This window comes from Neoarius graeffei, chromosome 14, assembly GCF_027579695.1.
Source record: "Neoarius graeffei isolate fNeoGra1 chromosome 14, fNeoGra1.pri, whole genome shotgun sequence".
Lineage (NCBI taxonomy): Eukaryota > Metazoa > Chordata > Actinopteri > Siluriformes > Ariidae > Neoarius > Neoarius graeffei.
In genome coordinates, this window is record NC_083582.1 from 15,197,112 (window position 1) to 15,207,968 (window position 10,857).

At 44.5% G+C, this 10,857-nt stretch overlaps 1 protein-coding gene across 1 annotated transcript in view; it reads right to left on the bottom strand.

Annotated features, from left to right (window-relative positions):
- Positions 1 to 10,630, bottom strand: part of slc4a1b (solute carrier family 4 member 1b (Diego blood group)) — a 103,110-nt gene extending 92,480 nt beyond the window's left edge. Inside the window, exon 1 of the mRNA XM_060939349.1 lies at positions 10,571 to 10,630. The gene's annotated coding sequence lies outside the window, so the exon portion shown is untranslated. The remainder of the gene's footprint in view (positions 1 to 10,570) is intronic.
- Between the last annotated feature and the right edge of the window lie 227 nt (positions 10,631 to 10,857).

A 10,857-nucleotide genomic window follows, 5' to 3' on the forward strand; every position in this document is an offset into this window, starting at 1 on the left:
GGACACAGGACATAATACTTTACAAGGAATACAGGAACAAGAGGGTTTAAATGAACAAACTAATCCGGGGAAACTGAAGACAGGTGAGTAAAAACTTGAGTGAACCAATGATATGACAAGGGAGGAGACAAGACAGGAATCAACACACATGGTAATGTAAACAAACAGAAAGTGAATGCAAAACTGCACTTCATGGTACTTGAGCCACTGGATATGTTCAGCATGAGGGGAAATATGTGACCGAAAACCCGCCGCCCCTCCCCCCAAAGGTGCTACTCCCAGAGTGCCTAAGAACACATCTCTGGGTGGACTTGCTCCTAAACATCCAACAAGGTCCTGGGTTCCAAGGCAAGCACAGTCTCAGGCAGAGGAGAAGACAGAGGGCAGGACTGCAGGAAAACGGGGTAGAGAGACGTCCTTGCTGGGGTTGAGTTATGACATTATGTCTATAGTGGAGCTAGCATGCAAAATAATGTCTTCAGCAAAGAGTCAGGTGGCAGAGCATTGATGCCCTTAGAGCAGGTGTGAGGGAATTTTAATGGATGAACATTCCTATTTTCTGTGTTTGTGTGTTGAGCTCAAGTGGCCTAATATACTGAGAAAGATGTTTTTTTCCTATGTTGTAATCGCTTTTCTGTGGCCTTGGTGGTAATGAGCAGGGTGCTTGAGTTCGTCCTAGCTTGCATCTTCTCATGATGTAACCACCTTTTCCTGACCTCGGTGGTGATAAGCAGGGTGCCTGAGTTCTCATAACTACGCATCTGCCTGCACGCCAGGTGCACACTTTAACAAAGCTTCATAGAAAATCTTGAGCCAATCATGTGAAGATGTAAGCAGTAAGCGAATACCTTTAGAGTATAATAGATAGCACACACTAGAACACAACTCAGAGAGCGCGCGTATACTCTCACATCACTAGAGGTGATGTTCTGCTTTAATTTTCTTTCTTTCCTATCTTTTATGATTTACTATAATAAATAAACTGAAAAGACGACTGCTAGCATTCTGAAGTGTTTATTAGAAATTTCCATTACAATTTGGCGTCCCTGGGTGGGCATGTGTTAACCTTTTTAGTAGATTCTGGAGCAGCACACTCAGTGATACAACATGGGGTACTTCCAGTAGACCCACCGCTCAGCTCAAATTCTATTCAGACAGTGGGCATCTCAGGACGACCTGTAACCGAAACTTTCTCAGTCAACCTCCCGTGTGAAAGCGAGGGAGGAATAGTTACGTCCCACTCATTTCTCATCTCACATACACATCCAGTAAATTTGTTAGCATATGATTTAATGTGCAAATTAGGAGTAAATCTCATGTCCACTCCAGATGGGCTAACTATTGAAGTAAGTGAAATGTGCGGTGTGCAGTATGGGTTTGGAAGCCCCCTGTATGTGTATGTCTGGCGGCTCTGCTAAGATCAACTCTCACAAACTCCAAAACACCTTGTACAGCTTGCACGCTTGAACACCTCATCAGTTGACACAGATTATATGAAAGAGGAAGATTTACATTGCACAGCACATGTTCACCAAGGGCAAGATGTAGATTTTGAAAAGGCTTGGTTTGCAGACCCCCACACACGTGAAAGATTGACCCCCAAAACTACATATTGGTCTAAACATTACTGTGCTGTGCAGGTCCATTTTATTCGTTGTCCAAACAGCTGCATCAATGCTCATCGACACAGCCTCATGACAGAGGACTCTGAGGTTGACTTCTGCCAACATGATTTCTTTGACATCATTAATTCTATACCCCATGTCTCATTAGCAAAACCGCGAGCCGCCCATTGGAAAGATGTGGGGAAGTGGGTCAAGAAGTGTGCAGCCAATGACAATGTTAGGGTCCCTAACAGAGGACCCTAGTGTGTTGTTTTGTCAAAGGCTTGGGGTCTACAAGCAAAGTCAGGCTATGTGTGTGCATGTTAAGCGCAGCATAATATTAGCCACTGATGACCAGGGTCCTGGGGACCCTGGCCATAGTGGCCTGTTTGTCTCTGTTTCCACAGGCATAACTCCAGCAGAGGTGCACCCCAAATTGGCGGGAGTTCCAAATTCCGTTTGGGCAAAGGGTAAACATCATGTGGGCCTAATAAAGAATGCTGAACCAGTGGTGATCACCCCCAAATCAGATTTCAGGCCTAGACAGACCCAGTATCCACTCAGACCAGAAGCAATAGCAGGTATAAAACCGGTCTTTGATTCGTTGCTGAAGGCAGGTGTAATTGTCCCTTGCCCGGACTCTCCAGTGCGCACTCCTATTTTTTCCAGTTAAGAAGGCAAGAAAAACATCCCAGCTCGATGAGTGGAGGTTTGTCCAGGATCTGCAAGCAGTCAATGCTGCGGTTGTTCCGCGTGCACCTGACGTCCCTAACCCATACACCATTTTGGGCCAGGTGCCCGCTGACAGTAAGTGGTTTTCAGTGGTGGATCTAGCAAATGCGTTCTTTTCTATTCCTATACATAAAGACAGCCAGTATTGGTTTGCCTTTATGTATGATGGTCGTCCATACACTTTCACTTGTTTGTGCCAGGGTTACTGTGAGTCCCCAACCATATACAACCAGTGCCTCAGAGACAGCCTCCCTTCATTAACTTTGTCACCAAGATCAGCTTTGCTGCAATATGTTGACGATTTAATGATTTGTGCCCCAACTAAAGCTCAATGTGAGGATGACACCGTAACGCTACTGCGACACCTCAGTAAGGAAGGTCATAAGGCTAGCCTCACAAAATTACAGTTTGCAAAACAGAAGGTGCATTTCTTGGGGCATGATATCACAGGGGAGGGAAAAACACTGTCTGCAGACAGAGTCTCAGCTATTCAGAAAATTCCCAAGCTGATCACTGTGAAACAAGTTTTGTCATTTTTGGGTATGTGTTCCTATTGCAGAGCATTCATTCCGAATTATTCCATCCTGGAAAGTCCAGTGAGAGAGCTCGTGCATGGTTCGTCCCTCACCACTTCGTCACCTGTCGTATGGACACCAGAAGCTGAAGAAGCATTCCTGGCCCTAAAAGGCTCCCTGCAGACCACACCCACGCTGGGACTGCCTGACCCCAATAAACCATTTGTTCAAACTGTAGATGAAAAGAAGGGTTTCATGACCTCTGTTCTTTTGCAGAAACACGGGGATAGATTGAAACCTGTAGCTTCTCCAGCAGGCTGGATCCAGTGGCGGCTGGACTTCCTGTTTGCCTGCGTGCAGTTGCTGCAGCTGAAAAGGCGGTAACTGCCTCCAGAAATATTGTGGGGTATTCTAACCTCACCCTTTTGGTCCCACATGCTGTCTCCCTGCTTCTCTTGGTGAAAAAGACGTCACATTTGTCAGCACAGAGATGGCTGAAGTATAACACAGTCATACTTGATATGCCTAACATCACTGTGAAACATTGTACTGTTCTGAATCCTGCCTCTCTTCTCCCTACAGAGGACGATGGAGAGCCACATGACTGTGTTGCTCTCACTAATGATTTTTGTTCCCCCAGGCAGATTTAAAGAGCAACCCTTTGGAAAATCCAGACATGATCCTCTATGTGGATGGTTCAGCCTCCAGAGACCCAGAGATGGGAAAGAACAAAGTAGGTTTTGCCGTAGTCTCAGATCACGAGGTCCTCAAGGCGTCATGTCTGCCCTCAAACCTGTCGGCGCAGGCTGCAGAGCTCTGTGCCCTCTTTGAGGCATGCAAATTGGCGGCAGGGCAATCTGTCAATATTTTTATGGACAGTAGGTATGCATTTGGCGTTGTGCACGATTTTGGCACCATTTGGAAACATAGAAATTTTCTCACTAGCACAGGATCTCCCATTGCACATCATAAACTGGTCTCTGAGTTGTTGGATACTGTTTTACTCCCTAGAGCCATTGCTGTGTGTAAGTGTGCTGCCCATACTAACAATACTGATCTTGTGTCTCAAGGGAATGCCAGGGCGGACGCGGCAGCTAAATGTGCAGCCTCAGCTTCCAGTTCACTCTCTAACCTTGCCTTTCCTCAGGTTTCTACCCCTTGTTTACAGCTAGCGGACCTTCAGAGCACTGCCACCCAGGACGAGAGATGAGTCTGGAAACAGGCAGGCTGTATCCTTGCAAACTCTGTCTGGGTTTGTCCCTCGGGCCGTCCCTGTCTACCAAAATACATGTTCCCTTTCTATGCAAAATTGACACATGGGCTCACCCATGTGTCAAAAGGGGGGATGGTAGCAGAAGTAACAAAGAGATGGTTCACAAAGGGGTTTTCAAATTATGCTGCGAAATTTTGAAAGCAATGCTTGATATGTGCACAACATAATGCAGGTCAAGGTATCAGACTAACTCAAGCAGCACACCCAATACCAGACAAACCATTTGATCACCTCCAAATGGACTTTATTGAACTGACACTTAGTGAAGGGAAAAGGTATTGCCTGGTAATAGTTGACATGTTTTCAAAATGGGTTGAGGTATTCCCCACAGCTAAACAAGACTCAGAGGCAGTAGTCAAAGCACTCCTGAGAGATGTAATTCCTAGGTGGGGTATACCTAGCAAAATCTCAAGTGACAACGGAACGCCCTTTGTTAATGCAGCCCTAAAGAAAATAGGAGCATTCCTAGAGATAGACCTGAAACAACATTGTGCCTACCATCCTGCCAGTGCGGGAGCAGTGGAGAGGGAAAATAACTAAACAAAGCTTGTGCAGAAACAGGGCTAGGATGGACAAAGGTCCTCCCTGTAGTACTCACACAAATGAGGATGCAAACTAGGCCTAAACATGGGTTAAGCCCATTTGAAATTCTGTTTGGATGAGTACCCAACACGGGGATAGGGCCAGCTCAAGGAACACTGCCGGACACCACACTGTGTGATGATGCAATGTTGAATTACTGTGCAACGTTGTCCTCTGCTTTGAAATCTATCCACAAACAGGTAAAAGAAGCACTTCCCAAATCCGCTGAGGGACCTCTGCACAATCTACAACCAGGGGACTGGATCGTGGTGAAGGACTTCCAACGAACCAAGTGGAACAAGCCACGGTGGAATGGCCCATTCCAGGTCCTGCTCACGACCCCAACGGCAGTGAAGGTCACAGGCAGAGTGACGTGGATCCACGCTAGCCACTGCAGGAGGGTTCCTGAACCGGCTGAGGAGGAGGGAAAAGAAGGCCTAAGCAACCCAGATGCTGATTAAAGCTCGAGGAGAAAGAAGTGTTAATTGAGTACATCTGAGAACAGAATCCCAACCATAAGGTGGGACAAGTGGTAACCCGAGACTCAGGAGGAGAGGTAAGTGATTATCATTTAGAAGGTGCTCTACATGACCGCTTTCCTGCCTTAATCTAAACCACATGGCGAGCAAGTTCCACGGGACTCAGCGTGACAGCACAGTTACGCTGTTGCACCCTCAATAGAGAAGAGTATTTTAGTATCTAGTCAGTAAAACTGGTTTCAGAAGTCCTGAGTTTCTCCAAGCTCCGGTGAGGTGGGACAAGGGCTGATAGGGCATGCCCGCCCTCTGAGCACCAATACACGTCAAGAAGGGCAAGGGTTAACTCGGAGACCTAGTTAACATAAAATGAAGGGGGTAAATCATTATAAACTAGGTCCAGTCATGGGCCTGAGCATCTTGATCCTACTGGGGCTCACAGGAGGATTCGTGTGGTGGTCGATACAGGGAACCCAGACTGACACAGAATCGAGACGAGGGAGACATCCAGCTCATAATTTGTATTGGCAGTATGCTAATTTTACAGCTAAACAAGCTAACAGGTCAAATTGTCTAGTTTGCTCAACTCTGCCACATACCGTTACACAACCATTCCTGTTTGAGATCACCAACACAATGGATGAAGACACTGCGCAAGCATGGCAAGCTGTGATGGAAGCTGTCTGTAATGATGTAGAAAAAGACTGTAGTGTCACGTATCAAGGTGGGGGAGATGACCCGAGGGTAGAAATTAGTGTAAATGAACCAGGAAAGGGGATAAATTATACCTTATGCGCAGGGCGAAAGGGCGATCCGAACTCAAACCTCGTAGGGAAGGTCAAGGAAACTAGGTGTTCAACCGTTTGCACTATGCAGGGTTCAGTCCCAAATCCAAATGTGACCTGCACGGGACAAAGTGGCACTCTGTACAAGCAAGGCGATAATGGGAGGTGACTTAGGACCAGGAGGGAATCTAACTCAGTTAGCTGGTCCAACCTTCTATTACCCAGGCTGGCAATGGAAGTGTGGTCACTATGTGTGTAACTTTCTTCCGGTAGATTGGAAAGGCACATGTGCCCTGATCCAATTAGATGCCCACCTAATAATAGCAACCCCTGAGACGAGTGGCAGACGGTGCAGAAGTGTCAACGATGAGTTTCCTCCTCCAGAACATCAGCTGCAACCCAAGGTGAAGAAATTCTTCCAGGCACTGTTTCCACAGTACAGGATAACACAACTCTGGAATGAACTTGAGGTGGTGCATTATAGGCTGGCGCAGTTTGTGAATTCAACCATAGAGGCCATGGAGGGCGTGAGAACTGAATTGACTGCACTCAGATTAATGACGACACAGAATTGCATGGCCCTCGACATCCTTTTGGCAAAGGAAAGTGGAGTGTGTGTCATGATAGGAGAACACTGTCATACGTACATTCCTGAAAATGACGGGAATCATGGTAACATCACTGAGGCACTGAACAAGATGCGCAAGGTTGCTGAACAATTACGAGCAGATGAACATGGAGGAGACAAAGACAGCTGGTGGTGTTGGTTTAGTGGATGGAAGACTCTAATTCTATCCACCATACCGGTCCTGGGCTTAGTGATTGTGATGTTATGTTTGCTCCCTGTTCTCTGTCAATGTTGTATGTCTGTGTTTCAGAGGCAGCTGACAAATATCGGTTACCAGATGGTGAAAATAGACTCTGATGACTTGTCTGACTGGCCTCCAAACTCACATGAAGACTATAACCCACCGTTCGATGACATCAGCACAGTTGACATGAAATTAGTCCTGACTTAAAACACTTTCAATATGATTGTTTCCTGTTCTGTTATTCCTGATCTATGTATATGGCTTGCTAGCATTCATTTAAGATGTCTATGTCTTATAAAAACAGCCTTAGCATTATCCCTGTACACTCAATGATGTGTTAAGTCAAATCTCTCTGAGAACTCTTATCACTGAAACTGTGTACAGTTCTTTTCTTTCCTTTTAGCAATTTTCATCCTATAGGATAAAAAGGGGGGAATGTGAGGGAATTTTAATGGATGAACATTCCTATTTTCTGTGTTTCTGTGTGTTGAGCTCAAGTGGCCTAATATACTGAGAAAGATGTTTTTTTCCTATGTTGTAATCGCTTTTCTGTGGCCTTGGTGGTAATGAGCAGGGTGCTTGAGTTCGTCCTAGCTTGCATCTTCTCATGATGTAACCACCTTTTCCTGACCTCGGTGGTGATAAGCAGGGTGCCTGAGTTCTCATAACTACGCATCCGCCTGCACGCCAGGTGCACGCTTTAACAAAGCTTCATAGAAAATCTTGAGCCAATCACGTGAAGATGCAAGCAGTAAGCGAATACCTTTAGAGTATAATAGATAGCAGCCACTAGAACACAACTCAGAGAGCGCGCGCGTACTCTCACATCACTAGAGGTGATGTTCTGCTTTAATTTTCTTTCTTTCCTATCCTTTATTCCTTGTATGATTTACTATAATAAATAAACTGAAAAGACGACTGCTAGCGTTCTGAAGTGTTTATTAGAAATTTCCATTACACAGGTTTGCAGAACAGTGTTCTAAGCAGAGAATATTTTATTGGCCTCTGGCATGAACATTTCAGTAGGGGTCACCCCGTTGGATTTGGACATGGGTGTGGTGCTGGAGACTGGGTTGTAAGTCTCTGGCATGGACCTGGGCATGGTGCTGGAGACTGCCTTTTCAGTCACTGGCATAGGTATGATGCTAGAGACCACCTTGCCGGTCTCTGACATGGGCATGATGCCAGAGGTCATCATGGTGACCTCAGGCAGGAGCATGGCATCAGATGTCACCTAGTTGACCTCAGGCAGGATCATGGTTTCGGATATCACCTCACTGACCTTAGGCAGGAGCATGGCATGGGATGTTGCCTCACAGACCTTAGGCAGGAGCATGGCATTTGAATGTTGCCTTGGTGACCTCTGGCATTAGCTCTGTGATGGAGGTTGCTCTTTTGACCTCTGGCATGAGCTCTGTGATGGAGGCCGCCCTATCAGCCTCTGCCGTGAGCTCTGGGATGGAGGTTGCCCTGTCAGCCTCTGGAGGAAGCTTTTCATTGAAGGCTGTCAGCTTCAGGTGAGTCCATGCAGGCTTCAGCCCCTCCAAAATTTTTCTGGGTTTTTTTCCTTCTGGAGGGCTTGGAGCAGCAAATTTAACATCTCACTGAACCTTGTGGAGTCTCTGAGGCATGGGTGTTTGATGTTGGTGAGGTAGTTGGCCCACAGATGTGCTGGCTCAATGAGCCAGTGTATCATAGACCTCACCCATACACTCTTGTGAGGCTTGGGCTCCACCAGGCTCACATGAAAACATTGGCACTGGGGTAGGAACCCATTTGGTGGGTATTTAACACCATCACAGGGAGCCAAAACCAGCCATTTACCAGTGGTGGAGGAAATGCATCAGCATGGTGATCCTGTTGTATGGCTGTTTCATGTGTGCTGCTGCATCTATTTTATCAGTTGAAGTATTCTGTTAGGATTAGAATGTGGAGACAGATGCAAGTCTCATCTCATCTCATTATCTCTAGCCACTTTATCCTGTTCGACAGGGTCGCAGGCAAGCTGGAGCCTATCCCAGCTGACTGCAGGCGAAAGGTGGGGTACACCCTGGACAAGTCACCAGGTCATCACAGGGCTGACACATAGACAACCATTCACACTCACGGTCAATTTAGAGTCACCAGTTAACCTAACATGCATATCTTTGGACTGTGGGGGAAACCGGAGCACCCAGAGGAAACCCACGTGGACACGGGGAGAACATGCAAACTCCGCATGGAAAGGCCCTCGTCGGCCACGGGGCTCGAACCCGGACATTCTTGCTGTGAGGCGACAGCGCTAACCACTACACCACCGTGCCGCACAGATGCAAGTATATTTTGAAAATTCTTTCTTTCTTTCTTTCTTTCTTTCTTTCTTTCTTTCTTTCTTTCTTTCTTTCTTTCTTTCTTTCTTTCTTTCTAATTCAATCAGAGATCAGATGCTGATCCTGAATGTTGGAGACACTAACTGTTCCCAGGTGCCTGCACTCATTGTTTAGTGTCATTTGGATTGATAGAAGCATGAGAAATGCTGTCCTTTCCACCCCAAGAGCAGGACAAAATGTTTTCCTGGCTTCCTGACTATGGACTCGAGTGAAATTTGAAACTCATGGTAGCATGTGACAGTTTAACATAATTACCCAAACAACCCTATAACAACAGATTTGTATGAAAATACGCTACTCATACTTCACACTTCATTACTCATCATTTGGCTTGTACATAGTACAGATAATTTATGTGTTAATTTAATGGCTAATTGCACTAAGCTGCCATGTGCTAGAACAAATGTCAGGTTTCACATGCTGGTCATTTTGGTTGAGTTTAATTTGTTTAAATTCAGCCATTTTCTGACATCTGGAGATCTGATGATGTAAAAGCCATGTTTACACTGATGATGAAAAAAGTCACACAGAAACTGACAGCAGGCTTTTGTTGGTCAGGAGCAACATTCTTTCACATGTAAATAAATGGTAAGGTAAAAAAAATATTAAATATCAAGTTTTATTAATATAATCATTAATATATAATGTATAAATGCACTTTATACTGTTATATAATGTGTAATCTCCTGAAATTCTTTGTTGATCTTGACATTATATTGCTGCTGTTGGTGTAAATACCATTTACTGTTTCCATAACATCTGTGCAGACGTCTTGAGTTATACATACAGGTGTGTGTGTGTGTGTGTGTGTGTGTGTGTGTGTGTGTGTGTGTGTGTGTCCTCCAAAAAACTGTAACTAATATCTTCTCTCCAAAATTCAAACTTTGATATGCTATAATGAAATGCTAATTTCTTTCTTTCTTTCTTTCTTTCTTTCTTTCTTTCTTTCTTTCTTTCTTTCTTTCTTTCTGTTTGATTTTTATTCTTGTCAGAAGAAGTAGTAGAAGAAGAAGGAGGAATACAGCAGCCACAATATTCAATATTCGAAGTGTATAACAAATGTGTATGTAGTCTCTTGTATATTAAATTATGCTAAACCAAGTTGACTGAAAAGTGAAGATTTACATGAGACTGTCTTTACTTCCATTTCTTTATATTTACAGTTTCATTGAGCTTAATTATATTTATTACGTATTATTGAATATTCACATATTTCATACTGTCTTTTCTTGTATTTTATGTATGTGAATGGATTTTTAACAAATTTACCACAAAGGAAAACAACTGGAAAAAGTTAAATGAATGATCACAATGATAAGCTAAAGTGATTACAATTAAAATTCCAGTTGTAAAGATGGAAAAATTATATAACTCCCTTTTTCATACAAATAAGATGAAAAATAAATGACACAAATCACTTACCAACTGCAAGGAGATGCGAAGAATGTCTGCACCAATAGTGAAAAAGCTCTCAGGGCCTTGTAAAGCACATATACCTGCAACACTGACAGACACTGTGCATAGACACACCCCCACCCCCACACCCAGAGCACTGTTCCTACCTTCATCCATAATATTGATGTACTAAACAGCCAAACTTGGTAACTTCACTGATCGGACAAAATGTGTGTGTGTGTGTCTACTTTTCATCTTATGACATGTATACAGTCTGTTTAAACTAAACACACTCTCCAGCTACATAAAGTTTC